Genomic DNA, 27,048 nt, shown 5'->3' with positions numbered 1-27,048 from the left:
AATGGCATTGTTTCAGAAATTAAATCATAAAAAGGCACAAGCATTCCATACACTAGTGGCAATGCTGTGACCCACTTGTAAACAAAGGACAGCAAAACATTCTGTTCATTTCAAGCTACTCCAGTGAGACATCTACCGCAGTTGAATCACAACAACTGCATCACTTTTTTTACATGAGCACATTCCCAAAAAGCAATTCATTATCCATCTTCAGATCTTATCTTCTGGAGGTCTTTGATAAATAAATCAATGAATAGTGAAACGAGGGTAGCTCTTTAAATATTTTTTTTTTTCCAAGACCACCTCCGATCTCCCATGTGTAAATGATGCAAGTGGTTGCAAGGAGTTCTTCGCCAAAGTGCTCTGGGTTTGGTTCTTTGTTACCATTTTAATTTAATCAATAATCCATCCAGGCAACACCTAAAAAAGTACTCGTGGTGTGTGTGTGTGTGTGTGTGTGTGTGTGTGTGTGTGCGTGTGGGTGGGGGTGTGCGTGCGTGTGTGTGTGTGTAGTAGTAGTAGTAGTTTGGGAGCATGGATGTGTTTGGGGTGTAAAGCGTTCCTCCTGTGATACAGGCAGGAGTCCTGCTTTGCCATTGGAGTGCAAAAATGGGTCAGTTTGTGAGTAGGCCCAGCTCATGGAACATTCAGGCTGGCTCCTCACACTAATGGGAGAGCAGAGGAGAACTGGGCACACACTGAGTCCGGGAACAGAGAGGAAATAAACCTTTAATGAGCCAAATTCCACATTAGAACAACACATTGTTTCATACTTGTGTGCGCCATCATTTTAATGCTTACAGTATGTGATATTTTTACATGCTCGCTATTTTTAGCGAGAACAAGCCTTTTAAAGTCACCCAGCCGTGTCAAAAAGCGTCAAACTCCCAAACACTAAATGTTTTCCGAGATTAATGAGCTGGCTGTCAAGCCTATCGTTATACGTAATGTTTGATTTGGAGCATGCTGCAAAATTGATACCAGCTAAAAACTGTCTTAACAGTTTCCTGAATTATGTGACACAACTTTTAGTTTTCTGACACCAAACAACCAAGGAGACTCCCAATGATTTGAGGTCCTACCGCAGGGGTGTCGGAGTGAGTTTGACATTGGAGGAGACACATACCCCCACCCGCCACCACAATAAATATTAAGGTAAGTGGAAAAGTTCATTGGTTCCACCAGAGCCAGCTATGGGTATTAAAAATGCAGACACATGCTAGCCTCATTGATTCTCCCCTGAAAGAGCTGGCTTTGTTCTTTTTTTATTGTTCTGTATGTATGTGAGATTTCTCTTAGTCAGTAATAGGCTAGCAATAAACACCCTCAAGAGGGCATAAGAATTAAACTATCATGTTTAATCAACCCAATTAAACTGTATTTATCGCTCTAATATTGAAATGCATGAAGTAAATACATCACAAACATTTTGTTTTTCGACACATAACACAATGCATAAATAATAAATGTGCAATAAATGTGTCTCACACAGAGTGTGGGCTGCAGATGAGCCATGCCTACTGAACAAGGTTGAAGAAGAGCTACTGTACACCTCAACACCACCTCCTTCCACCTCTTAACCCATCCAAAGGCTCTCCTGACACATATGCAATCTATTAAATCTTTCAAAACAGATACACCAATCAGCGACAACATTAAAACCACCTGCATTTTTCTGCTTTTTTCTGATTTAATATTTTATTTTCTCTGTTTGTAATCAAACAATTCACACGTGGTCAAAGCGCAGACTCAGAGCTTTTATTAAAGGGCATTCTTATACGTTTTGGTTTCACCATGTAGTAATCACAGCACGTTTTACACATTTAAGTGTTTTAGTTCAAATGAACATAATGCCAAATAAAATAGTCATGTTTTGTATTTGGTTGCATATCCTTTGCATGCCATGACTTCCTGATGTCTGTGACCCGTGATCAACATCATCAGAGTCTGGATATCTTATTGTCAGGTTGTCCTAAAAGCGATACAAAAACTCTTTGCATTTGAATGGATCTCTATGGGAATTGGGGGGTGGGACTAGATTCAGCTGTAAATTATGCTGATACAGTATGGAACACATGTGTTGGCTAAATGGCTTTAAGTCATCAAGGGTCCAAGGTATCAAATGAGCCTCAAACCACCGTGCTGCTGCCAGAAATGCAGTAGATACTATAAGCATTGTTTCTCCTGAATATTTTTTTCATTGAGTTCAACAATCCATTCTAAATTTGATAGAAAGCCAGTGTGATGATCCAAAATTGATGTGAGACCTTCCTTTGGACCAGTTGTAGACGGCCCAGGGATGACTTGCTATGACATGTAAAGAGACAGTTACAATAATCCAGGCAATATGAAAAAAATGATTGGAAAATCATCTCCATCTCAGACTGAGACATCACAGGCCTACTGTATGTTTGGCAATGTTCCTCAATAGCAAAAAACAAAACAAAAAAACAAGAATGAGTCAAAAACCTGATATGTTTATCAGAGTTCATAGCCTGCTTTAAAATGGCACCTGCATTTCTAAGGCTAGAGCTGACAGATGTGGGAATTAATGCAAAGTTTAATCATGAAAACCATACTGTCTGGGGTAAAAAATAAGAGCAGTTTGAAAGAAATTAATGGCATTTAAACAATCATGTAAAACAACTTACTTGTCAGATTTATCAGACTTAAATGAGAGGTATAATTGCATGTAATCTGCATCACATTAATATCTCAGGGTGGGTGGGTTGTAGGGATTAAATAAAAGAGAGACGTACAGCTAAATTACACTTCCTGAATGAAGTCAGAGACGCCATGAACACAACCATTCTAGTTCTATTCTATTATATATTACTAGTGGGCTCCACCCAGGCCCTAAGCATTTTTGCCTTGGAATATGTCATGCATTATAGTATAATACTTTTTTTTTAGAGTACATATATCTGGGTTTAGGAGGACTGGTTCCAGAGGAGAACCCAGTCTGAATGAGCTCCCAAATGGACAACACCCAAAGCTAGGTTGCATTAAAGGTTTCTCATAAATGTATGGTACAATGAGCCTGGCTAGGCTGCTCATAACTTTACTGTACTAAACCTGACCAGGTTTCTCATACACTTAAGGTAATATGAGCCTGATCAGCTTGCTCAATGATCAAAAAATTATTTGGATACACCCAGTTCTCATATACAGTAGGTGGGCTTGTTATCAGTGATTCAGTCCAACTAACCACTGATTTATAACAAAATGTGGACAAAAACTTGCTAGAACCAATTTAATTACTCAGTACTTCCTTGCCATAATATTGTCTGGACTTCAGCGTGCTATGGCATCGGCCAGTGTGCTTTGATTGTATGTATGTATGTATATCAATCATATATCAATTGTCAAAATAAGCAGCAGTAGTGGTTAAGTTGATATTTCTTTCCCTTTGTGCAGCTGGCTTTCAAAAAGCCAAAAAAAAGTAAATAACCCTGCCACACTTGCAGCATATCTACGGTATGTAGAAAGTTTCAACTTTAAATTTGAACTGAAAACATGGAGATAATTGAATAATGTGCCATTTAAATGGAAGTCACAGTAGTTGCTAAAGTCATTTTGACACCAAAGTGTTGAAAAGGCTTCTGTTTGGGGGGGGGGTTGGGGGGTACTGAGGGTGGCGGGGCGAGGCGATGTGACATTACTGCAGCCGGATCTTAAGTGCCGCGCTCGTTTTCCCGTAATGGCAGTGGCTTCATTGATATTTAGAGTGAGTCCAGATTATTAGCCACACTGACGGCACATTGACATTTGTGCTCTAATGAGGTGTGAAGCCTTACCAGAGAACAGAAGGGATATAAGGAAGCACACCAGCCATCTTTAGCGAGATAATGACAGGAACGTCCATCGGGAGTGTGTTCATAAGAAAAAGACACACACGCGCACACACACACACACACACACACAGGCAGTGAGAGAGAGAGAGAGAGAGAGAGAGAGAGAGAGAGAGATTCCTGACAATAATAGGGGGTTGGAAGTGATTCAGAGAATGAGGAGAAACCCGTCTGCATTGATAGCAGTGTGTTCACATCTGTCGGATGAGAATTACATCTATATTCTCCATTAAAATAAAAAGGCTACATTGCCTAACAATTGGCCATTCAACGTTTGTATTATCAAGAGGTCAGAGATTATGAGTTTCCAACAGAAAGCCAGTGTAAAGATTTTTATGTTGCTGTTTTGGTGTCCTTTTTATTCCGCTGGAAAATGACCTTTAAAACTCTGCTGTTGCTGACTCTCTAGTATAGTTTCTGGTTAATTTGAAGAGTATAAATCCCCCTCACCCCCCCCCACCCCCTGCAAACTCCTCCTGTCAAGTCTTGCGTTGCTGGAAAACGAATGCACACAAGTCCCTCGACAGTGGGAGAATGGAGATGGGCTCTTCACTTAAATCCCCGAGAAATGTTTCCGAGAAAATGAATAGCGAGGACCCCAAGTCTGTCTGTAATTCAATGCAAGATGTGGTGGATCACTCCTCGGGCTCCCATAATTACCATTATTTGGGGCAAAGGACGAGCCCGCTGGTAATATCTCATAAACTCTCCCACAGCGGGGAAGAGGCTTCTCCTTTCCCCTGTCACACACAATCATGTAGCAGCTCAGAAAGCCCATATGAAAAATGCACCTCACCGAGGCTCACGTTGTTCGCTGGCGTCCTCTGTGGGAAATTCGGGCGGGGAAGTCCGGTGACCCCCAGATGCATTTCTGTGAGGCAGACCCAAAGCTGTGTCCCGCTGCTTTCCGTGAACGGCCTTTTGTAACTAATTTATACGGCAGAGAGTTAGAATAAGGCCCCGGGTTTGGCAGGAGTGTAATACAAAGCCTGTGAGTCACTAGTTCAAGGCCAAACTCCACACTGCTGCATGGAACTTAGGCACAGAGGACTAGGTCAGTTTGAAAACGCTTGCATGCAGTACGCCACCAGTGATGTCGCTGAGCAGTCGTTAAAGCCTTCTGGCCAGAGGAGGACTCATGAGGAGATAGCTGGTTCTGCTCCAGTCGGCCCGACATACACCCCTTCCCATGGTGCGGGATCTGACATTGACAGACTGTGACTGCAAGGGCAAAATGACCCATTTCCGACACAGACGGTGAAGTCTGGGAAGGGGGCTGGAATCTGAAAGAAAGGGGTGCGGAGGTTTGGGGCTGATAACAATAACGGTTGAGTCGACAGACGCAGATGGCCGTCTGAAACTCTCTTACAGATGTGGAGCTTTCGCTCTTTGCTCATGGGAGGCAGGCATTGTTGTGTATTCCTTTGACAACGCTCATTCAGGACAGTATTTCCTGGAAAGGTTTTGCAACATGGCGGCTTTGATGCGATATGTACTGTTTCCACGCCAAATAAATGCTACAGGACTGTTATAGATGACTGACCTTTGGACGCACAGCAGGAAAAGAGATCAGTCATATATTTCCAAAGTAACATAAGAATGTAAAATGTCCATTTTTGTTCCACATTCAGGACACATCAGACTTCCTAGCTTCACGTTAGTACTCAACTCTTCTTGTAGGTATGTCTCTGTACCTCCTCTAGTACTGCTGCTGTAAGACTCACCTGTCAGTTATACTGCAGTAGTGCAGATGCAGTTTGTCAGTGGAACACAATAAAGACATATGTTGAGTTGACCCCTCTCTCTAGACCCCATCCCACTACCACCCCCCTTGCAGTGAGAACAGTGTGGCCTTTAACAATCCGTAACATCACTCAGTTGATCCCCAAGTTTGTAATTGGCTGCCGACCCCTGGGCCAGAGAACAGCTGGATGGAAAGTTTCTACAAAGGGGAAAGATAAAGTTGCACGGATGGTGCTGCCAGAGGACTGCGATTGAGGAGATGCAGCAGCCCGCAAGTGAACCGGAATGGTGGCAAGACGTGGGCGGCCAGACTGCTGCGCATTAATCCCACAGGCACCGAATCAGCAAAAAGGAAATGTCAGCTCCATCTCTAAACACACCCAGAGAATATGGACTACGCATCACACAAAATCAGCCAGTGGATAAACTCTCCATCACAGGGTTAATTTACCTCTCACAGGCCCTGATAGAAAATAAGTCTGGGAAAGAGTATGAGGGAGAGAGAGAGCAGAGAAAGACGAGCGTCCCCGATCTCCTGACAGGGTGCGAGCGAAGACGAAGCCGCTGCTTTGTACATCGATTGAGAAACCAATTGTGTGGAAAGTCAGGATTGATGTGCAGCCTTTACAGTCTGTGAGTAGACATGTTTGGTCTTCCTGTTTTGGGATACTTCAAATGGGTTTTCGGTTGGAAGCAGTGATGTGAAAGTTTGGATGACAAGCATGAAAATGATTCTGCTCTGTTCAACCAAGGAGTAAATAAACAGTTATAAAACCTAGCATTACGTGCCTGTTAAAGCCTATCTTTCATCCGTAAGTGACTGAACCAAGGAGATAGAGAGGGATGGGTGTAGCGTTTGGGATTGGATAGTGCAGATGAGACTGTGAGGTGTGACTGGCGTGTAATGAGGCGGGGTCTGGGTGGGTGTGGGATGCAATGGGCAAAGGGAGGGGTTGTGGGTGGGGTGTAATGGCAACTATCCAGGCTTCATCCTTTGTGCTCAAAGCAGGCATAAGCAAGCTAATTGGGTGTGTAGTGACATCAGTGTGCAATGACAACGATTTAACCAATCACCTATCTTCTGCAACGGACAATTGACTATAATGCTTTTATTTTTCCTGCTTTCTGAGAATTAATTACAGAATGTTTTGTTTCTATAAGAGTCCCTGGACCAGCTGCAGAGAGAGGATCATTACCCATTTTTATTCCTCTCCTTCCCCACTGTTCATTTTATTTCTCTCATCCCCCACTCCTAATTTTATTTCTCTCCTTCTCCACTCCTTATTTTATTCCTCTCATCCTCCATTCCATTTTGATTTTATTCCTCTGTTTCCTGTTGCTTCCTTTCCCACTACAGATCTTTTTCAAGTGAAAGCTGGCCTCGTTCACTGGCCAGAAAAAAACGACATTGATAATTAAAAACAGGGAACAACATTGACATTTCCTACTAAAGTAAACTGTCATTGCTAACGGGAGTAAAGCTCCCATTTAACAGCGAAGACACTGAGACAGAAATTCATTCACTTTCTTATTTTCATCTTTTATTTCTTGATTAAGTTTGTGTTAAATATACAATCAATGTATTCTTTAAAGCTTTTGGGAAATTTTCAGACTGACACAAATAAAAAAGTAGAAGCACATTAACATATTAAGAGAAATGTAATATATTAAGAAAACATTTTGCAAAAAATGTGGTTTATTAAATCAGGAACATTTCTGAATTTAACCTTTTAACCTTTGTGGAAAAATGAGTAAAGGGCCTGGCTGCAGGATGCACTGAGAGAACACATGAGTTGTCAGGCCACATGCACTCTCAGAACACATTGATGTATTAAGTTGATTACAAGGGTGACGACAAGGCCAATGTCAATTACGTAGTAGAAAGTGCGACAAAGTGCAAAAGTGGCTTTTAGTAATAGGCTCATCATCATATATTATATATATTAGTATATTAATGTCATATTAAAACATTTATTATGTCGTGTGAACATTACCTGATCTGTTTTCTCTTTTTAATGTTTGTGGTAGCATTTAGCATTGTGATAGGACAAACTTTTAATGGCTGATAAAGGTAAGCTCTAACATGTGAGTGTAGCTGTCATAAATTGAATTTCTAGATGAACTGTTAATGTAATTAGACTGAATATAAAAGCAATTGTAAGCAAATACTGTAATAATGTGTCGTTTTATTATTTTTGATTATAGGTATTTATATGTGTGTACATATGTGTGTGGTTGGCAGAAGTACCCCCAAAAATTTTTAATCCTGCTTTACGCTTTATCACTGCTGAATGTGTTCTATGCACATATTTAAGCCAATGTTGTCACAGACAAAGAAGTGTATGGGGGTGCACTTAGAGAGTGCATTGATATGTGAAGGCAGGATGGTATAGCGACCACTGCATCTACATTATTCCGTTTGTCCTCATTTCACTACCATGCTCCAACTTCAGCTTTTTTTTTTGTAAGTGCTTTTTGCACAATACAGGATATCCTGGTGCAATTGAAACTGTAGAACACAGGGCCATTACAGCTGCCCTCTGTGTGAAAAAAACTGTTCAGAGACGGAAATTAATGGTTGTCCATTTGGTTTCGTGCCAGGGGGGCGGGACTATGCCAAAGCTGTCTGCCAAACCAGCAGATGCACTTTTGCCATTGCCTCCTCAGACTGAGAGGTGACCTGGAATCAGTGTCTGTTGCCAGAAGGAAAGAGAACTTTCAGGACGCCCAGGTTAGATTTGGTAAACATGTCAACAGAGAGGTATTTTTTATTCCTCATCAGTTGTTACAATCATGACCACATATGCACTTAGTCTATTTAGAACAACTGCAAATTATTGCAGAGGAAATGCAAGGTAACCCTTGTTAAAAATCTGAATATTTTCTGAAAGTAAGACTCATGTTAGATGATGTATTGTCCCTTATTATACTAGAAAGTAAATCTGTATTGTGGTTGTGTTCTGTTCTATTATGTACATATCACCCAGGATAGATGTTTATTAGTGATATGGTGGTGGTATATGAATGTATCCTGGATAATTAGGACAAGTTCAGTGGTACGGTTATAGTTCATTACAACTTAATCTGAGAAAAAAATAAATTAATATGATATTTAATACAACGAAAAAACTCAAGCATAATGTCCCATGACAATGTTTTGATAAACTGGATCACATACCATACTAGAACATGGCACTTCTATAGTGTTCGTATTGAGTCATCTTGATGAGGTGAATTGCATGAATGATAATATGTGGTTGCATTATTATATCCAAAGATTATATCAATTACTTAAAAAATGCTGGCACCAGATATTAAATAACTTGGAGGCAAAGCATGGAATTTTCTTGTTTTATATTAAAGTTATAGCAATAAATCATTAGTAAGTGCACACTTTACTCCAAAATTCACAGATTGACACAAGTTATGATTTCATGTTTATGATATGATTGGCCAAAGGAATTTTATTTACTAAAGCTACCGGAACAAACTTGTAGTATGCATGATAAGTTATTATACTAAATTATTATATGATATAAAGTTCCCTAAATCACATTAGATTTTTTCAGGCATTAAAACTGTCTGCTTTTGTCCCCCTTGTTTTTCCTTGTGCTTTTATTTTTCCATTGTCTGTTTTGTTGCCCTGTCTACAACATAATTGATGTAATATGCATGTGCTCACTAAGTGGATCCTGCAGTCAGGTCCTATTGAAAAACACGCCATGTTTTTGTTCTTCTTAAATCTTTAAAATGGAGCAAGCTTAAGCAGTCTATTTAGCTGATTGGAACACTCTTCATGGAGGGCAAAGGAAGAGCAGGAACATTTTAAATTAAAGGTGCTATAGCCTATCACACCACTTAACACATTAGTCAAAGGTTTTACAATTCACTTTATTACAACTCTCTAAATAACATTGGCTTAGCAAGAGTAAGTTCATAGCAAAAGAAAAAATAAAATGAACGCACATTAGCATATTCAAACAAACTTCAGAAAAAAATTCTGAAAATATTGCACCATGTTTCTACAGTTGGTTTTGTTCAAATCTATTCTTATTTTCAGAGATCATTCATAAATGTCAAAATGAGGCTTTACCCAGGAGAAACAATTGAAAACAACTTGTGTGTTGTTAAATTCTTATTTGTGGACAGAGGACAGATGGAATTTTTTTCAATCATTTATTTATTTATTTATTTATGTACTTGTTACCAGCGAGGTTCTGAGCTGGACTGAGCATGTGCTAAGGAGATTTCTATTTTCCGGAGCTATTTGGAGGCTGTCAGATGATGTTGGCCAGCGAGGCAGACTGACGACCAGTGATGATGATTTGCGCTGACAGCCCGCTGAAGTTCCTCATGATTGACACTGACCCGAACGGCGTGTCATTTTAACAGGGCGGTTCCCTGTGAAGGCGGGTTGCGTGCCATCGCCGAAGAAAAGGAGGATACAGCCCTCCGGTCTGATCTCAGAGCACCGATCGGCGCATCAGTCTCCGAGCGTTGGCCTGCGCCGCCTTCGGTTCTGAGACAGAACGCGGCCGACGGCGTCTTCGCCGGTGGCGGCTGAAGCGACGTCCGCCCACGGCAGCGGCACCGCGAAACGACCGTCGCCTCGCCCGTTCTTGCATTTCACCGGCGCGCGTACGCATCGCGAAGAAGCGTTACTCTCTCGGGCGAAGAGCGAGGACGCGATGGCGCCACCTCTGCCGCCGCTCTCTCTCTAATCCCTCGCCGACTGTAGCCCAGCGCGCGAGGAGCGCTTCGTGGGATCTAAAGCGAAACCAATCGACCGCTCACAGGTGGGCCTCGCTCAGGTGAGGCGAAATCCCGTAGTTCTGTTCTCCCTGCGGCGTCCGGAGGTTCCCAGGAACGTCCGCGAGCGGGGCCGATGTTTTCGCGCGAAAGTTGAGCGGAAGGTCAGTTCCATTATTCACCGAGCCGTCTGAAATGCAGCGAAACCCTCTCAGCGACCAGATGGTCCTAATGACTGTGCAGAATCTCCCATCGGTGCGATTTCTTTTCGTTGGAGGTGAACAGAAAAGGCCAGGCTTACGCGCGGCTTTGCGGCTGAAAAAGAAACCGAACCGCACAATGAAAGCGACAGCAGGTGTTCCGAAAGCAGTATTATTTTCTCCGTGCTGCACCTGTCCCATTTTTCTGAGCAATATAGTCTCAGTGATGAAAAAAAAAAAAACACAGAGCCGGCACACCCATTTCACCTTCCGTTAGAAATAAAGTGCATCATCATCTCCATGGTTACCAAACAGACCCGGCATCCTGGGTCACATAAAACTCTCCAAGCATCAAAGCCCAATTATTTCCCAGGCAACGGGGGGACTAAAAAAAAACAGACTCTTGCCATCTTTTTTGTTCATTTATATTTTACGAAGAAGAAAGAGACAGGAAAAAAAAAAAAGTTCCAATCTGAAAAATGGGTCCTTTCATTGTGCTCAGTCCTTTTTTGTAAAAATGGAAATCACTTCTTCATTCTCCCGAAAGTGGCCCCATTAAAAGCCCTTATCGTTCCTTCTGGTGTTTTACAATTAATTTCAGGTAGCCCTGCGGCACAGCTTGATGGCATGATAAAGAATGGAAAAGGCTTACTCTTTTTTACTCTTCCACGGCGGAGAGAGAGAGAGAGGGGCACTCGTGCCTGTCATCGTCTGGCGCTGAGCCTCTTAAAGCTTCGTAATTATTAAAGAGTGCCCTTCAGCTCCGGGGCCCAGAGCAGCCATTCACCTGTGCTTTCATCTGATGTCCACCGGTACGCCAACACAGGACGGGTTAAGAGTTCAGTTCACCCCTACCTGATATCCGTGCTGAATGTACCTTTGCCTGACTTCCGTCTGTCCCTCCTTGTTCTCCCGACCGAATGTGAAGACACGCGTTGCTGACGTGCACCATAGGTCATGCAAGACACTGCTGCTACATCTTTATGTAAAATGGTTTTCCTCTTTCATTCCTGTAAAAACCCTTCTGATCGAAATTAGCGAACGTGCCTGGTGTACCATACCAAGCTCCGTTCTTCCTCGGCTTCCGGGGCCTGTGCGATTTATGCTTTATTCAGCTTTCCGGGCCTGTGTTTGAGTTGCAGCTGGAGCAGTTTACCAACAGAGTCACCTCCAACTTCACTGTGTTCCTGACCTGTGTGTGTGTGTGTGTGTCGTGTGCATGTGTGGATATGTGTTTGTGTGTGCGTACGTTTGTGTGTGTGTGTATGGGTTTGTCTGTGTGTGTGTGCTTTTAACTGTATTTATGGAAAAATACAAAAATGTCTCGGAAATCCCATCAATCAACATGGAATAACAAACAACTAAACCAAATTCAGCTGCTAAAGCTAGACCTCACAGCCTGGACTGCAATATGAGACATGATAGGGGATAAAATGGGGGGGCGGGGAGCTGACAAAGGTTGTCCTTACGTGCCTGTGGTGCCAAAATCATATTCTGAAAGGGCTACTAGCTGGATGACCCCAAGCAAGGCCAAATGAAGGGTTTCCCAGTTTACTTCAGAGTTGATCAGAAACCAAGAATAATGTCACATTCTGAGAGCCACAACTATCCCAGAGAGCCCATCACAGTCAACAATGTCTGCAAAGCATAGAAGCAGCCAGGGCCTTAAAAAGTTAAAGTCCTTTTCTTTTCTCTTTTTTTATTGGATAAAGGTCCCTGAAGGAAAAGCGCGCATTTAATTGGCTCTGTTAACATAGCATTACATCCTGCCGTGGCACTTATGCAGGCTGGAGAAAAACTGCTGAGGTTGCAATCCAGCTGGGTGACCTTCTTCAGGGACTGTAAGAGACCAAGGGCGAAGTTAGCACAAATGAGAGGGTGGCATTTTCAAAACAGAACTACACTGTTAGTTCACATTACATCACTGGAGGGAGTGAAGGTGATCTTATAGACTAACAACTCTGGAAAGGAAGAATATTAGAAATTTTCAAAACACTGTGTTTTACTGGTCCTTAAACTGGAGGGGTTTTTTTGAGCGCTTTTGTTCTGTCTTTGCCCCTAGCTAGTCTTGAAATTGAAATATGAAATTATCAAATGGATCCTATAGCAGTCTAATTATTGTTTGTTGCCATGTGTAAAATCTGACTAGTTCGTAACAGGAAGTGTATGTAAACTCAAATTTGTTTGGTGTGTATCAGGGAAACAAGGAAAAATAAGCCGAGGGGATTAATGTTATGATGTCAGAGACAGAAAGGGTTTCTGTTTATAGGACTCAGGTTTGACCTTTCTGGCCAGTGCCTGCCATGGAGAGCTTCTTCCAGAGAATCAGTGATATTATTCACATACAGTAAAAAGGGCAGTTACTCCAGAACCCCATAGCAAGATGCTATAGACCCACCAGATAGCACACGGAACTCCTGTTATTCACCGGAACCTTTTGAAATGAAAAGGTAGAGAGGATGGAAGAAGTGCAAGAGCTGAGTATCTGGGTAGCCTATAGAATCTGTGCAAAAGACATTTTGCAATGAGAGGCTTCTATAGCTGTAACTCAGACTTTAACATAGTCAGGCATCATAACGTTGAGATATGATTTGTGGCTGGTCCATGGTTCCTGGTAATAGGTTTTATTTTATCGCGTACATTTTCTGCTAGCGTAATTCTTTTTTTTAATTAAAAAAAAAAAATCCTGTTTGGACTCATATGAACTTTGTAAGAGTAGACCTAAACACTAATAATTTCACTGTATACATCACACCTCTATACAATCCACTGTACAAAAATCAGGGATGACTGATTGTTTTTGACAGGCTGTGTGTCAATGTGACAAAGTGGTTTGGGTGATGGACTCATAGAGCAAGGCGCTCAAGCTAAATTCCTTCAGTAAAAATGCCAATTCCAAGACTGATTTGGAAAGGATGCAGGTTCTGCAAGAAACAGGCAGCTGCAAAGAGCACTAATATAATGTGAGGGACAGAATTTTGAAACGTGTCACTCAGAATATAAAAAAAATTCTACAGTTACATTATTTAAAGAATAATTATCCTTCCATGGTCATGTAACAATTTCACACTTACGTAAGCTGTCTTACGTAACAGCTTGCACACAAATATGATGCTCTGTGGTGAATGGTGTTTTTTTGCAGGAAAGGAAAGCACATTTGCATGATGACAGGCACAGGGCTAAGTGGTGAAGGCCGAAGGTGTGTGACTCGTGAAACAGCACCGGCGTCTCCGAGGCCTCGCCCTAATTAGCCGAGGCACCGATTCGTCAGTTATCGAGCGGGAGGACGCGTCAGGCAAAATAACGTCAGCGACACCTGCCTCCTCTGCCGAGAGAGAAGACGAGCACCACAGAGCAATGTTCCTGGGAAGCTAATGTGTGTTCTGCTTTTTTTCTTTTCTTTTTTACAGTCAAACACATTTTCAGTTAAGGTTGTTGAAAAGATATGTTTTGAGTTCTCCCCCTATTTCCACCGACTTCTTTTTAATCTTTTAACGCAGTATGGTTTTGACTAGTTGCCATTTGCTTTGCATTTGCCCTTTCCCACAAATGTTTGTTTATTTATTTTTTAATGTCAGTGACCAGCCTGTTGACCACACTCTCAGCCATTAGGATCCAACTTTGTTCATTTGAATACATTGACTGATTAAAAATGTAATCTTTCTGAAGGAATCATTTTCCATATGGAACATTCTAGAAAACGAATCAATAGTTGGTCTGTCCAATAAAAAAACCTTGTTAATATGGGAAATGTGTTGAAATTGTGTTCTCTTAGAAGAGTAAATCATTCCTGGATAGACATTAAAAGTGTCTAATCAAGAATAATTAACATGTCATTATAATCCAGTTTTCGCAACTGCGGTTGGAATTAAAACTAGAATACACAGAGGGGCCTAGAACTGAGATTGAGTACCATTGCTACAGAATGCAGTTTGTGGAGATGAATACGCAATTAGTTGAGAATCACCTCTCCATTGCAAAAAAGAGAAAAAGAATCCTGTATCACTTTCATCTGAAGAAAAAAATCGATACGCAGCAGTAACATGTCCAGTGTGGGAGTGGTCCCTTATTAAATGTACACTTCTGGGGTTAATTGAAAACACTGATCCATAAAATGCACTCATAGCCCCTTTGTTGGTCTCTTCGGGGTAGGGCACAGCCAAAGTGTTTTAGTAAATTGTTCCACTGTGAGCACCCACACCTCCCCCCTCACCCCCACCCCACCCAGGAATAGCAGACTGAGACCACACACCTTCAGAAAACCAAAGAGAGGGATTGAAAGAGATGACATGCTTAGAAATCTGTTTCACATAAAATGAAATTACATCATGTATTTATACTTTTCCAGACCACTTGATCACTGACAGAATTACAGATACTAGTGACAGATGCAAACAAGCATATTTAAAATCAATATGAATAGGCTAACAGGAATAAATTCTGAAGAGGGCTTAAAACTGGGAAAGGCTATTCTATTTATTAAAGTAAGAAAGAGATTTCATATGAATTTATTCAGTACCTGAAACTATCTAGCTGCACAAATTTAGTTAAAATATGAATGTGACTCATATTTAAATTCTTTTGACTGTCTCCATTAAATTACATTATAATCAGATTCTATCTAATAGAACAATTATTAATAATATTTAAATAAGAATAATTTTCCAGCTGAGTTGTTTCATGACACTGAGTTGAGTTTATGCAGTTCCTTTTAACATGAAGCCCATTTGGACATTAAGGACACATTGAAACAATGTTGAAAGTTGATACATTGTGCAGTTGCTGGGAAAGTTATATATATATATGTATGTGTGTGTGTGTGTGTGTGTGTGTGTATACACTATATGACCACATGTACCTGGACAGTACATGGTGTGGGGCTGTTTTTCATGGTTTAGGCTATGGCTCTTAGTTCCAGTGAAGGCAAATCTTAATGCTACAGCATACAATCACATTCTAGAGGATTCTGTGCTCCCCCAACAGTTTGCGGAACGCCCTTTCCTGTTTCAGCATGACAATGACCGCGGGCACACAGCAAGCTCCATATCGAAGTGGTTTTATCGAGAACAGTGTGAAAGAACTTGACACGACTGCACAGAGCCCTGACCTCAACCCCATCCAACACCTTGGAAAAGGATCAATTGGAAAGCCAACTGCGAGCCAGGCCTAATCACCTCACTACGACCTCACTAATGCTTTTCTGGCTGAATGGAAACATATCCCTGCAGCAATGCTCCAGCATCTAGTATAAAGCCTTCCCTGAAGACTGGAGGTTGTTATAGCAGCAAAGGGTGGACCCTTATTAATGGCCATATTTTTGGATAAGATGTTGAATGTCAGGTGTCCACATACTTTTGGCCAAGTAGTATATATGTATATTAGTCACAGTTTTAGATCTCCCTACGAGCCACTTAGTCCGTAGATGTTGGATCCACATGGGTTTTATTTCTTTACAGCAAACAAACAAGACACATGAAAGGAGCACAGAAGACTGTAACAATTCCCAGACATTTAAAACAGCTCCCACGTGCATCTCTCATTCCAGCCCCCAATCGCACTGCAAGCAGAATGAAGTTTTAGCAGTAATCATCTAATTGCCCACAGCTGCAGTTGCTGGCTGGCTAAACCACTCCTCTCTGCCTGCAGACGGCGCCCTAACCACGCCACACCTCCACATAATATAAAGCGTTATTTCCCCTGTTAGTGTATATTTGTCACACTGAAAGGTTTCAGATCGTAAGACAAAATGTAATATTAGACAACGGGAACCTGAGTAAACACAAAATTAATAACTAATTTCTATAATTATTACTATGTTGATTTAAGGCGAAAAAGTTACCAAACACCTAATATCACCCAAGTAAAAAAAAGTAATTTCCCCCTTAGTTAATCAACCAGTTAACCAAATTTAATTTATGAGATTCAGCTCACTGAACATAGCCAGGCTTGATTGCAGCCTGGCCATTCTGTTGAATCTGAACCTTGCTCATATTGAACCTAGTTTTAAAGTGAAGTAGTCACGATAGCGTTTCTTCAAGCACACAATGGCAAGATCAAAGCAAATTCCAGAAGAAATAAGAAAATAATTGTTTAAACATATTAATCTGGAAAGAGTTACAAAACCATTTTTAAGGTTCTGGGACTCCACCAAACCACAATGAGGGCCATTATCTCTACATGCAGAACACTTGGAACAGTGGTGAATCTTCCAGAAAAGGCCAGTCTGTCAAAATGTCTGCAAAGGTGCAGTGGCAACTAATCCAGGAAGTCACAAAGGTCCCAGAAGAACATCCAATGAACTGCAGACTTCTCTAGCCTCAGCTAAGGTCAATGTTCTTGACTCCACAATAAGAAAGAGACTGTGGAAAAATGGGATTCATGGGAGAGTAGCAAGGTGGAAACCACTGCCAACCAAGAGAAACATCAATGTTCACCTAAAATTTCGAAAAAAGCACCTGGATGACCCCCAAACATTTTGGAAAAATGTTTTATGGACAGATAACTGTATTTTCTACACGGGTGATACCGGCGTTTAAATTATCGTTCCATTTCAACCTTTTTCATTAAATAAATTACATGATAATTTTTAAAAAATGTCATATTTTGTGTTTCTATTTATTCAGGTTCCTTTGGAAGTGGAGGATGGACTTTTAGAAAAGAGGACCATCTCTAACTCTGGCGTGGGTTACATCTACCCACCCGGTGAGATCCTGCAACCTGTGCTGAACCTGTATATGTATATGGACATCTTAGATTGCCTTTAGGACAAATAAATCTAATGCCCTGCTCTGCTGCATAATAAACACCTTCTTGCCTTTTATACATCACTCAACTTGGTTTTCTTTCAGGTTGTGGTTATTCTTGAGGTGGCTTTGTGTTATGTCCGATAGCATACACCGGGTTATTGTGACGCAGGTAAGTTATTGGTCATAACAATACTATATATGTATATATATATATATATATATATATATATATATATATATATATATATTGTTTCGACCCATAACTAATCTATGTTACAATAACTAGGTGTATGCTATTGGATGTCACACAAATATATTTTATGTAAGTGAATTTTCAAGGACGGTCACCCCTTTTGAGAAAATGGGTTCATCCAGTTATTGAGTTGTTTACTTTGACAGACTTTTCCCATTAATATTAAAAACCAAATCAATTCACATCCTGCTCACGAGCATGTGACTCTGCATGTAATAGATGTCAGATTCACTTTATTATTTATTTGCCAAGGACACGTGAGGAATCCTATTAAACCCAAAAATGTCTGGGCGGTTAACACCAGCAAAGAACAAAGCAAAATGCCTTCACATTTGTGTTTCCCTCAACACTCGTTCATTTGTTGCTGATGAAGCACTGAACAAAATCAAACAAATCAAAGGTCTGTGAGTAACAAAGGGGAAAAATAGAAAGAAAGAAACAAGGAAAAAAAAAACGCTACACATCTTGCTCCACCGTGAAGAAAGAGAGAGCATTTCATTTCACTGTTAATTACACTAATGGACAGTTCTCCGTGACCCTCGGTGATACCAATCTGTTATAACTGAAGGGAAATGGCAATCAGCATTAGAGGCCCCATTGTTCCTATAAGCCCTGATGCACAAAGCACAGCGAGACCAGGCTGTAATTAGTTTAGCCACAGCCCTCTTCTCCGTGCCAGGAGACGCATCACCTCTGCTCACTGAATGGTGGCTCCTCAGGATTCTCATGTCAGGGAAAGCGACGCATTGACTATGCGCCCCAGAGCCGGTCCAGGCCCCTGGTCTGAGCTCTGAGAACTGATGCACAGAAACACAGCAAGACGGCCGATTGAACCTATTTTGGATGTCAGACGAGCTTTTTATTTTTTATTTTTTTGCTTTTTTTTTTTGTGAAAAGCAGCAAGTTACATTTTGCCGGTTTTGTTTTTCACCAGTGCCAAATTCGGTGAAAGGTTTGATCCCTTTTTTCTTTTCCTTTTCTTCTTTCTTTCGCTCTTGTCTTGTAGGGATTGCTGGTTAACACCTCAGTGAGCCTTGTCAATAGGTCTCGCCCAATGTTAAACGTTTCTGCAGCCAGAGACCCCCCCTCCTTCTCATCCTTCTCCTTCAGAGAAAGGAAAATCTCCAGTTTAATCAGAGGGCTCAGAGTCCTATGAAAGCCATGGTGCGAAGTCTTTTGTGAGGGCCCAACCATTTTGGTTCCACGAGCATTTCTTGAGAGATTCCACACCCAAGGGCTTTTTAATTTGCTCCCCATTGACTCTGGCTAATTGGGTCAGTTAGCTGTATGCAGACTCCTCTCCCAAGTTCAAAAATGCTAAATCCACATTGTGTTCGCAGACACGCACAAAGGATCCCTGGTTTCCACAGGAAGTCTACGAAGAGACGGGGGTAGTGTGAGGAAAGGCCTATAGATTTAGTGTAGAAGAGCTCAAAGCAATTAAGCGGGCAGTGTTTTCATTTGCCTCATGCATTTTTATTTTACTGCTACTGTTAGCATGGTACACCACTTTACAAATCAATGATCCTTAAGGAAGAGTAATGGATCAGCGCGAGAGAAGGAGGGATACAGCTGAGTTTCTGGCCCTGGAAGTCGCATCTATGCATCAAATAACTGACGGCCATTTGGCTCTCAGGAAAACTGTGCCCGGGCAAAATGGCCTCTTATAAATGGCGCTCCTAAAAGGGGTCTTGATAATTAGCGTGTTCGGTAAACGCCCCTTTTCACTTCCCACCGGGATTACTTTCATTTTCATTCCCCCGCCCCCCCCACCACCACCACCACCAGGTTCCACAAAGTCTGACTCATGTTTGCTGAGAGCAGCTGTCGCAGGAACATTCTGGCAACGGCAGGTGCAGTGAAACTGGTTCCGTGTTCCAGAAAAGCAGCACTGGAAATTTGTAAATGTTGATTTGCCCTCGACATGCTTTACCCTGCGAATCGTCCATCAATTGCGACCGAAGATGTTCTCTAATTTCGGTTACGATCGCTAATTTCTCAAATCCCCAGGGCTCTCCAACCCCAGCTAAACTGAAAAAGGGGTACATTGAGGCTGAAGAATGCAAAGCCTCCGTAATGAAGCTCTTAGCAGTCTCGGAGATGAAGCTCTCAGGATTTACTGTTGGTGTTTAAGTGTGTAATCATTTTAAAGCCCTCTGGGAGCCACAGACCAGACAATAAACCCCACCTCAGGTGATGCATGAAATCCAGGCCCATTTGAAAAGCGGTTTGGGAATCTCATTAGTGGCTCGGCACGTTGATGGTGCTTCAGCCATGTTTTTTTTCCTGGGAGTTGGGTTGGCGCTGGCTTTGTCCCGAATAATGATATTTGTTTCACATCAGCCAGTGAGTGGAGAGGAGGGAGAAGAGAGGGTCTCTCTCTCTCTCTCTCTCTCTCTCTCTCTCTGTCTCTACGTCTCCCTCTAATTCCTGAGATTCTTGAATTATTTGTTAAGGCCAACTTATCAGCACGAAAAAAAGAAGAGAAAATTGTTTTCCCCTTACATGTGACATCATCCCCCTCTGCTGCCCACTCTGGTGGTGAGAATGAAGAGCTGGGCAGCGGTTTGTCCCAGAGGGTCTGATGCAGAGGTAATGGTGCGCTACCGGCTAACGTTCCGCACTCGGATTCCCCCCCCCCCCATCACAAGGCGGTGACATTGGCGGCCATGTTTCACTTCAGGTTGGAGGAAACGTGTTGTGGTGAGGTGGGGGGATGGGGGGGAGTGTGTGTGTGTGTGTGTGGGGGGGGGGGGGTCAGTCGCGCTGGCTGCGTTCCAGAGTGGAAATCGGTTTTCGGGGGGAACTGGAGCTCGGAGCCCGTAAAACACTGTCAAGAGCGCCGATATCAAGGAACGCTGCTCCTTTGGCTGAACCAGGCGAGGCGGGGCCTTGCGTTATTTACGACGTGCCGAGACAAAGAACAAGAGCCGGAGATACAGGAGCCGGGCCGACACCGCGCAGACTGTCGACCCCCGCGACCCCGCGACCCCGCTATCACCTTCGGCACTGTCTGCTTGCCTCGCTGGAACAGACATGCTAAAATACAAGACTGTTTGTCCCCTCACCCCCCTCCTTCTCCGATTTGTTTTCTGCAGCTCTAAAACCAAGCTCTTGGGATGTTATTAGTTGAGATCGAACACGTTGCTTACTCAAACATTTAGCGACCCGCACCTACCTTCCCAGCGGCCCACCGGCCTGGCGCTGCAGAAGCACGGCCAGCATGCTGAGAGGGACAGATGAAAGGTCAAAGGGAAGGAAACCATGAAAGAGCTCAAGCCGCTGAATTTATTTATTCACCTGCGTTCTGCCAGGGGGAGAGACGGAAGCCCTGAGGTTTGCAACAGGACTGAGAAATGGCGTTAGAAGTCAGCGATGGTTCAGACGTTACAGCTGTGGGAGAGAACCAGGGAAAGGCACGCCAGCCCCGGTTTCACGAAAATAACCCATCGTGGCTTGATCCCAAGTGCCTGTTTTTCAATCTCTAAGCAGCTGCAACAAAAGTGAGATTTGGGGGGGATTTGGATTGAAAGTGGATTAAGTCTTGAAAACAGCCACACATGAGATGTGTTGTGAGCACCCTTTTCATTATCATGATTGACACGTTGCTTGATATTAATTTGTTTTGCCCTTATCTGTTGCCAGTCTGCAGTTTTTCCTGCATTTAAATGCTCATGCTTAAATATGAAACAACTGTGAAATCCAGTAACAAGGATCAAATCTGAGGTATTGCCCAGGCTGCTCCCCTCCCCACCCCCATGCCTCATCCCGCTGGGGAGTGTTACTCTGATTAACTGCCCAGAGAGAGCTCTGCAGAGAGAAACACATTTCATCAAAGGCTCACATTCGTAGGTCCTTGGCATCAAAGTACGTTCCCACAGTTTTAATTTCTGCATTCAGAGCGTGTTTGTAAACGATCTTGTGTGTGTGTGTGTGTATGTATATGTGTGTGTCTGAGTACCATAAATCTATTTATCGAATATATAATTAATGACGTTAGGTAGGTAGATAGATAGATAGATATATAGATAGATAGATAGATAGATAGATAGATGGATGGATGGACGGACAGTGCCAAAATTATTAACATATTTGACTGTTAAGGTAAATTTGTGAATGGTTTCAGATTACATTGTATGGGGCTACTATGCTATATATTAAGCTTCTGTGACAGTACAAGAAATCAATTGCATTGCAATATCAAATAATATCAGTCTAAATTTCCATCAGTTCCTATTTGTGGAATGGATGAAGTATATGTATTACTGAGCTCTTAGCTGTTGGGTCCAGGTCTGTCATGATGTCATGAAGGACCTGACATAATGTCCGATAAATGTTTTAGTCTCATTGCCTATCTCCTCCCGTTGTTTGAGGCAAATGAAAGTATTTTCTCCCACTAGAACAGCTGGAATCTGAGCAAAACATTCCTGAAACACTCCTTTGCCATCGAGAAGAGTTGTCCGTGTTATCCATATAGATAGAATATTCTGCTCTCCTCACAGGTTCATTTGTGTGAATTAGCAGATAGCGAACAGCCCCAAAAAAGTTTGGGCTTGTAAAAGAGGCTTGTAAAATGAAGTTCAGGTACTTTACTGGCAAGACCATGTCTTGTAAAACTGCACAGAAATAACAGAGTATTTCTAACAAGTTTGTTACAAACTAGCATTATTTATTTTTATTTTTTATGTTTTTGTGTTTGTACCCTTACAACAATATATCGGATTTAGCATATTACTAGCATTTATAAAGACATAAATAACAGTGGTCAGAAGATTGTAAGAACAATGCATTATCTAATTTATCTACATTAGTACACATTAAAGAATGGATAATTATATTGTTCAATGTTAATGCCTATGAATCCTGCAGAACATTCACCTTGAAGGTTTAAAGAATTTGCTGGAAAATATCCTCTAATATTGAGAAGTTGGGTGTACACTATTGCTAATTGTTTTCCTTTATGAGGTAGGCTACAGTAGGCTATATATAGGGGCATATTTTCTGTTTTGCAGATATCGTGGACTGAATCACGGAATTTGGGTTAAAAGGCAGAATTTACAGATAAACCTAAATGCGACAGAATCGTGATATCTTTATGTAAATTTTACAAATTGCATTTGGGGCTATTGAGCATCTGGGATACTGTTTTTGTGTATGTCTGATGTGTGTTGTTTTAGCCACGTGTGTTTGTTTACTTGTGGGTGGGAGTTCAATGGGGAGGTGGGGTGGCGGGGCACTCCCAACCACGCCCATACAATCCTGAGGTCTTCTCAATGTGGATTTTATGCCTGATTTGAAATGAGTGTTATTACTGTTATTGGCATTACTTTGAATAGATATTTGGTGGATGTGTAGTGGATACATCCCTCTGTGACAATTTATGGTTATTACAACTATTTTCAGCCACTTTACAATCGCTTTAATACACTATCAGCCAACATTGACATTGACTTTACAACACAACAACATATCAGAACATTGATTTTATTGAGTTGAGATATTGAACTGAAGTTAAACCTAAATCACAGTGGGAGGTGAGAGTTGTTAAGTCTCTGTATGGCAGACAGTACGAAGCTTTTGCTGTGGTGAGCCCTCCTACCCATGGGTATCTGCGACGTAAGGAGAGAAGGTTAAAATGACTTAATTAAAGTGCGGTGGGGGTTCTGGGTCGTGTGCAGTTGTATGTGCCTTACGTGTTATGGCTGTGGAGATGATCTGGGTCAGCTGTGTGTGGGAAGACCAATGATTTTGTGTGTGATTGTGAAGAATTAGTTCCTATTGGAGACTGTATGCATATTGAAAAAAACAGATGGCACCATATACAAGAACTGGGTCAATAATGCTACAGTACTGGAAGAGGAGGAGGTTGGGTGTGCAGGTTTCATAGTTTGCGAATGAGTCCCTTTTGGCAGAATTTGTGAATGTCCATGGTGTGGTAGCTGAAACTGAGGTTATTGTCTGCTGTAATTTCAAGGTATTTGACAGTCTCAACTACCTCTGTTGTCTCTCCCTGAATTATGGTAGGACTGGGGACATGCTCAGGTAATACAAGGGGTCAGTTCTGAGCAGTACTTTTTTTTAGCAGGTTTTTGTAATATTGATCTTGAGGGAGTTAGTACTATACCTTTGCAGAGAAGTGAGATACATACTTTTGGTATTCATATTATGTGAGAGTTATTATTGGAGCAGTGCCAAGATGTCTTTTAATGGCATTAGATAAGTACATGAGCTCTGCTATCCTTAAAAAAGAAACAGTAATCTATGGGGCCACAAAATTCATTTTGAAATAATAGCCTTACGGAAGCATAATAACCTTATGGATTCATTCAAGTTTGGGGTTTGGAATTTTTATTTTGTTTTTTTTTGCTTGTTTTGTTGTTTAACTCTGGATTCTGGAGCAGTAGCTACTGGTGTGGGAATGGATCATACAAATATTAGCTCTGTCTTCTCATCTTTGAAGCACTGGCTATGAAAAGTGGAGCCATGCCCTTTTAAATCACATGATTCCCTGGCTTACAGGTCGTTGTATCAAGGGAATCCTACCCAGCTCATGTTTTGAAAACAGTCTATAAATACAGCGGGATATTAAATGAGAAAATACAGGTTCAACACTTTGCCCACTTATGACAACAGTGCTGCACCTAGAATTTAAAATACATCCTAGTTTTTTGACAACCACCTCTCCCCTCCATTTTGATCACAATAGTTTCCCTGGTATTTTCACTACAGCGGTGATAATTACAACTGTCAGTGAGCTGGTCAGTACATAACCACAGTAGGTCAATGTAGTGTGGTGGTTTGGAAACATGACCTTACCTGTTCAGGATGTTACCAGTAAATTGCATGTTGGTAACTAACGTTGTAACCTTGAGCCCAGTAACTTCCTTCAGAAAAACATTCAGAAAAATGGATGTTAAAATGGATCATATACTGTGTAAGTCACTCTGGATAAGTGACTTACATAGAATTCTAAATAAACCAATAGTGTAGGTGTAATAATAATGTAGTATTAATAATCAGTACAGTGGTCACAGCTTTATTAACTACAGTGGGGACCGTAAAAGTCATTATACTGGTCACAGATCTACAAACTACAGTAATGATCACAGAAGTCATCACAGTGGTCTTTATGAAGTAGTCACTGCACATTGGCTTTGTCTCCATGTTTTTTCTTTTTCATTCAGCAGGAGACCCAAGGAAGTCCCCAGAAAGGGTAACACTTAAACATTAACTGCTCTGTTAAGTTGGCACCTGTTTCCTCTCTGGCACATGGGTTACATAAAGGGTTTTGTATACGTGAGAAATCTCTCAGGTGGTATTTTTAGTGGTAGTCGGCCATGATGATTTAAATCATCGTTTTTGACTTTGTGATGTCAGGATTCAAGCCGTTGTCCTGTCTTCCCAGTCTGATGACGTCTCTGGCACTTCTTTGTTTGTAAATGGAGTTTCCGTGTTCCTCTTTTAAAAGCTATTTTGTAGCAGAGTAACGGCACTGCCATGGTCTGTGTCAAATCCAGGTTTCCTCTGCCACTGTGTTCCCCCATCTATACCCCCCCTCTCTTTCTCTCTCCTACCTTTTACTCTCTTTCACTCTCCTGATAACATGAATGAATTATGTTCTTCATTGTTTTGTCTGGTTTTCTTGCTTCCCTTTGTTTTATTTTTTTAATTTTTGTTTTTCTAAAAAAACAGCTGAGGTAAACACAGTCATATAAAGATTATATCCTCTGCCCTTTTGACTATTGAAATCCATCTCAGTTTTGCAACTAAATGTTTCATTAGTATGGTATACCATAGGCACATTTTCCGATAGCATAATCAATAATCACTGAGAAAAAGTATTTTTTATAATATTATTATTATTATTATTATTATTCAATCAGCACAGGGTGGTTGTCACAGCATTGTTTCTTTTCCATTATTACCAACAGGTGTGTTTCTGCATTACAGCATGGTTTCTTCGCTCTTTATTTGTAAGGGAGCAGGAGCACTGGGCGGGCTGTCCTCAGAGATGTGCAGCTCTGATTATCTCTCAGTTCACTCTGGTGGAGGGGACCACCGCGCACATAGTGCCCGGGGCCCAGGCAGAGCTGCTTATCAGCAGGCTGAAGTGCCCGGTGCTCTGCCGCTGAGCTGAACTGTGACAGAACCCTTCGGCCCTGCGCCCCTGGCCCACAGCACCGACTTGACCACGCCCCTCATCTGAAGCCACACCTCCAGTACCTGTCAATCTTTCAGAACTCAGTTTTCCCTCGCGCATCTGGGCTTGCTGTGAGACAAACCAAGACAGTGATGCGGACTTAATTATAAATAATAGCCATGCGTGCATTGATCAGAAATCAGAAAAAGCGTCAAATGTTTGCACCAAGCCTTCAATTGCTGTGGCAATGGCCCGGTGTGATAATTTTCCTGACTGAAGACAGAGGTCATGTATCTTCGGGTGAGGTCATGGGATTTGTGCTGTAAGTGTAAATGAAATGACAGTACCAATTGGACACATTACCAGCTGTTATGCCACAGCCTTCATGATTTAAAACTATGAATGACCACTTCAGGAATATCTAAAGGTCTGAGCTCATGCTTTCAGATGAGGGCGTGGGAGGCCTGTTGGCTGCTATTTCCTGTGGGACTGAGTGACATAGCCTGTTCTACTGGACATGTGCATTTAAAAAAAGACTATTTTAACCCCACTGAATGCCTTCAGTCTCGTATGGAACTGGCTTCTGCCTTTACCCCACAGAGTTTTGCCCAGAGTTTAGTTTGTGTGAGTGTGACATGCTCACACATGCACACACACACACACGCACACACACACACACATGCCTGCATATAAAATCATGAGGGCACAAAATGTATCTAGACAATTTCTTTTTTTCTTTTTTTTGCACTACAAGCCAATGCCATTTCCATTTCCCATTACTCCATAAAACCCCTACTGCCTCTTTCATGATTATGACTATTATGTCATATAAACCGTGATTCAATGAACAAAAATGATGAATGTTTCTGTTTGACTGACAGTCAGCGCTGAGTAACTATCAATAAATAAGGTCCTTGGTGGGGAGAGGGGTGGGGGTTATATAATCCTGCTCCATGTACTTTGAGAGCTTGCTAAAGAGCCCCCTGTCTCTCTGTTGTCCGTGCTTTGACAGACACCTGTGCCAAGTGATTGAGTCAGAGGCCCTCTCGATGCCAGGTTTCCTGCTCTGCCGCAAAGAGCCTCCTTTTCAGACCCAGAACCGAGCCAGACCCGCAAGTCAGTCGGCCCCACGGCATGCGCCGAGTCCGCCAGCCCAGGACGTCCCGCCACTCCTCTGGAGCCGCTGAACCGGAGTAACGAACCCGAAACCGCCGAGATTCTTTGAGCTTCATGGCCCGCGACTCTAATTCGCCGCAGCCTTCTTTTCCTCCTGCCGCTCGGCTTAAGTCAATATGCTAAACCCATTAAGAGCTATCCGCACACAGAGAGGGAGAGTGCAGGGAGGAGGTGGGGTGGGAGGTATTGG

The 27,048-nt window shown here is 42.0% G+C and overlaps 1 long non-coding RNA gene across 1 annotated transcript; it reads left to right on the top strand.

Moving 5' to 3' along the window:
* Positions 1-13,656: 13,656 nt before the first annotated feature.
* On the top strand, positions 13,657-17,363 carry LOC135252050 (uncharacterized). The gene is made up of 2 exons (XR_010329284.1): positions 13,657-13,919; positions 17,167-17,363. It is a non-coding gene; the product is annotated as an uncharacterized LOC135252050 (long non-coding RNA).
* The last annotated feature ends 9,685 nt before the right edge of the window (positions 17,364-27,048 follow it).

Source organism: Anguilla rostrata, chromosome 3 (assembly GCF_018555375.3).
Source record: "Anguilla rostrata isolate EN2019 chromosome 3, ASM1855537v3, whole genome shotgun sequence".
Classification (NCBI taxonomy): Eukaryota; Metazoa; Chordata; class Actinopteri; order Anguilliformes; family Anguillidae; genus Anguilla; species Anguilla rostrata.
Note: the sequence above shows the minus strand (reverse complement) of the source record. Positions and strands in the feature narration are given on the sequence as shown.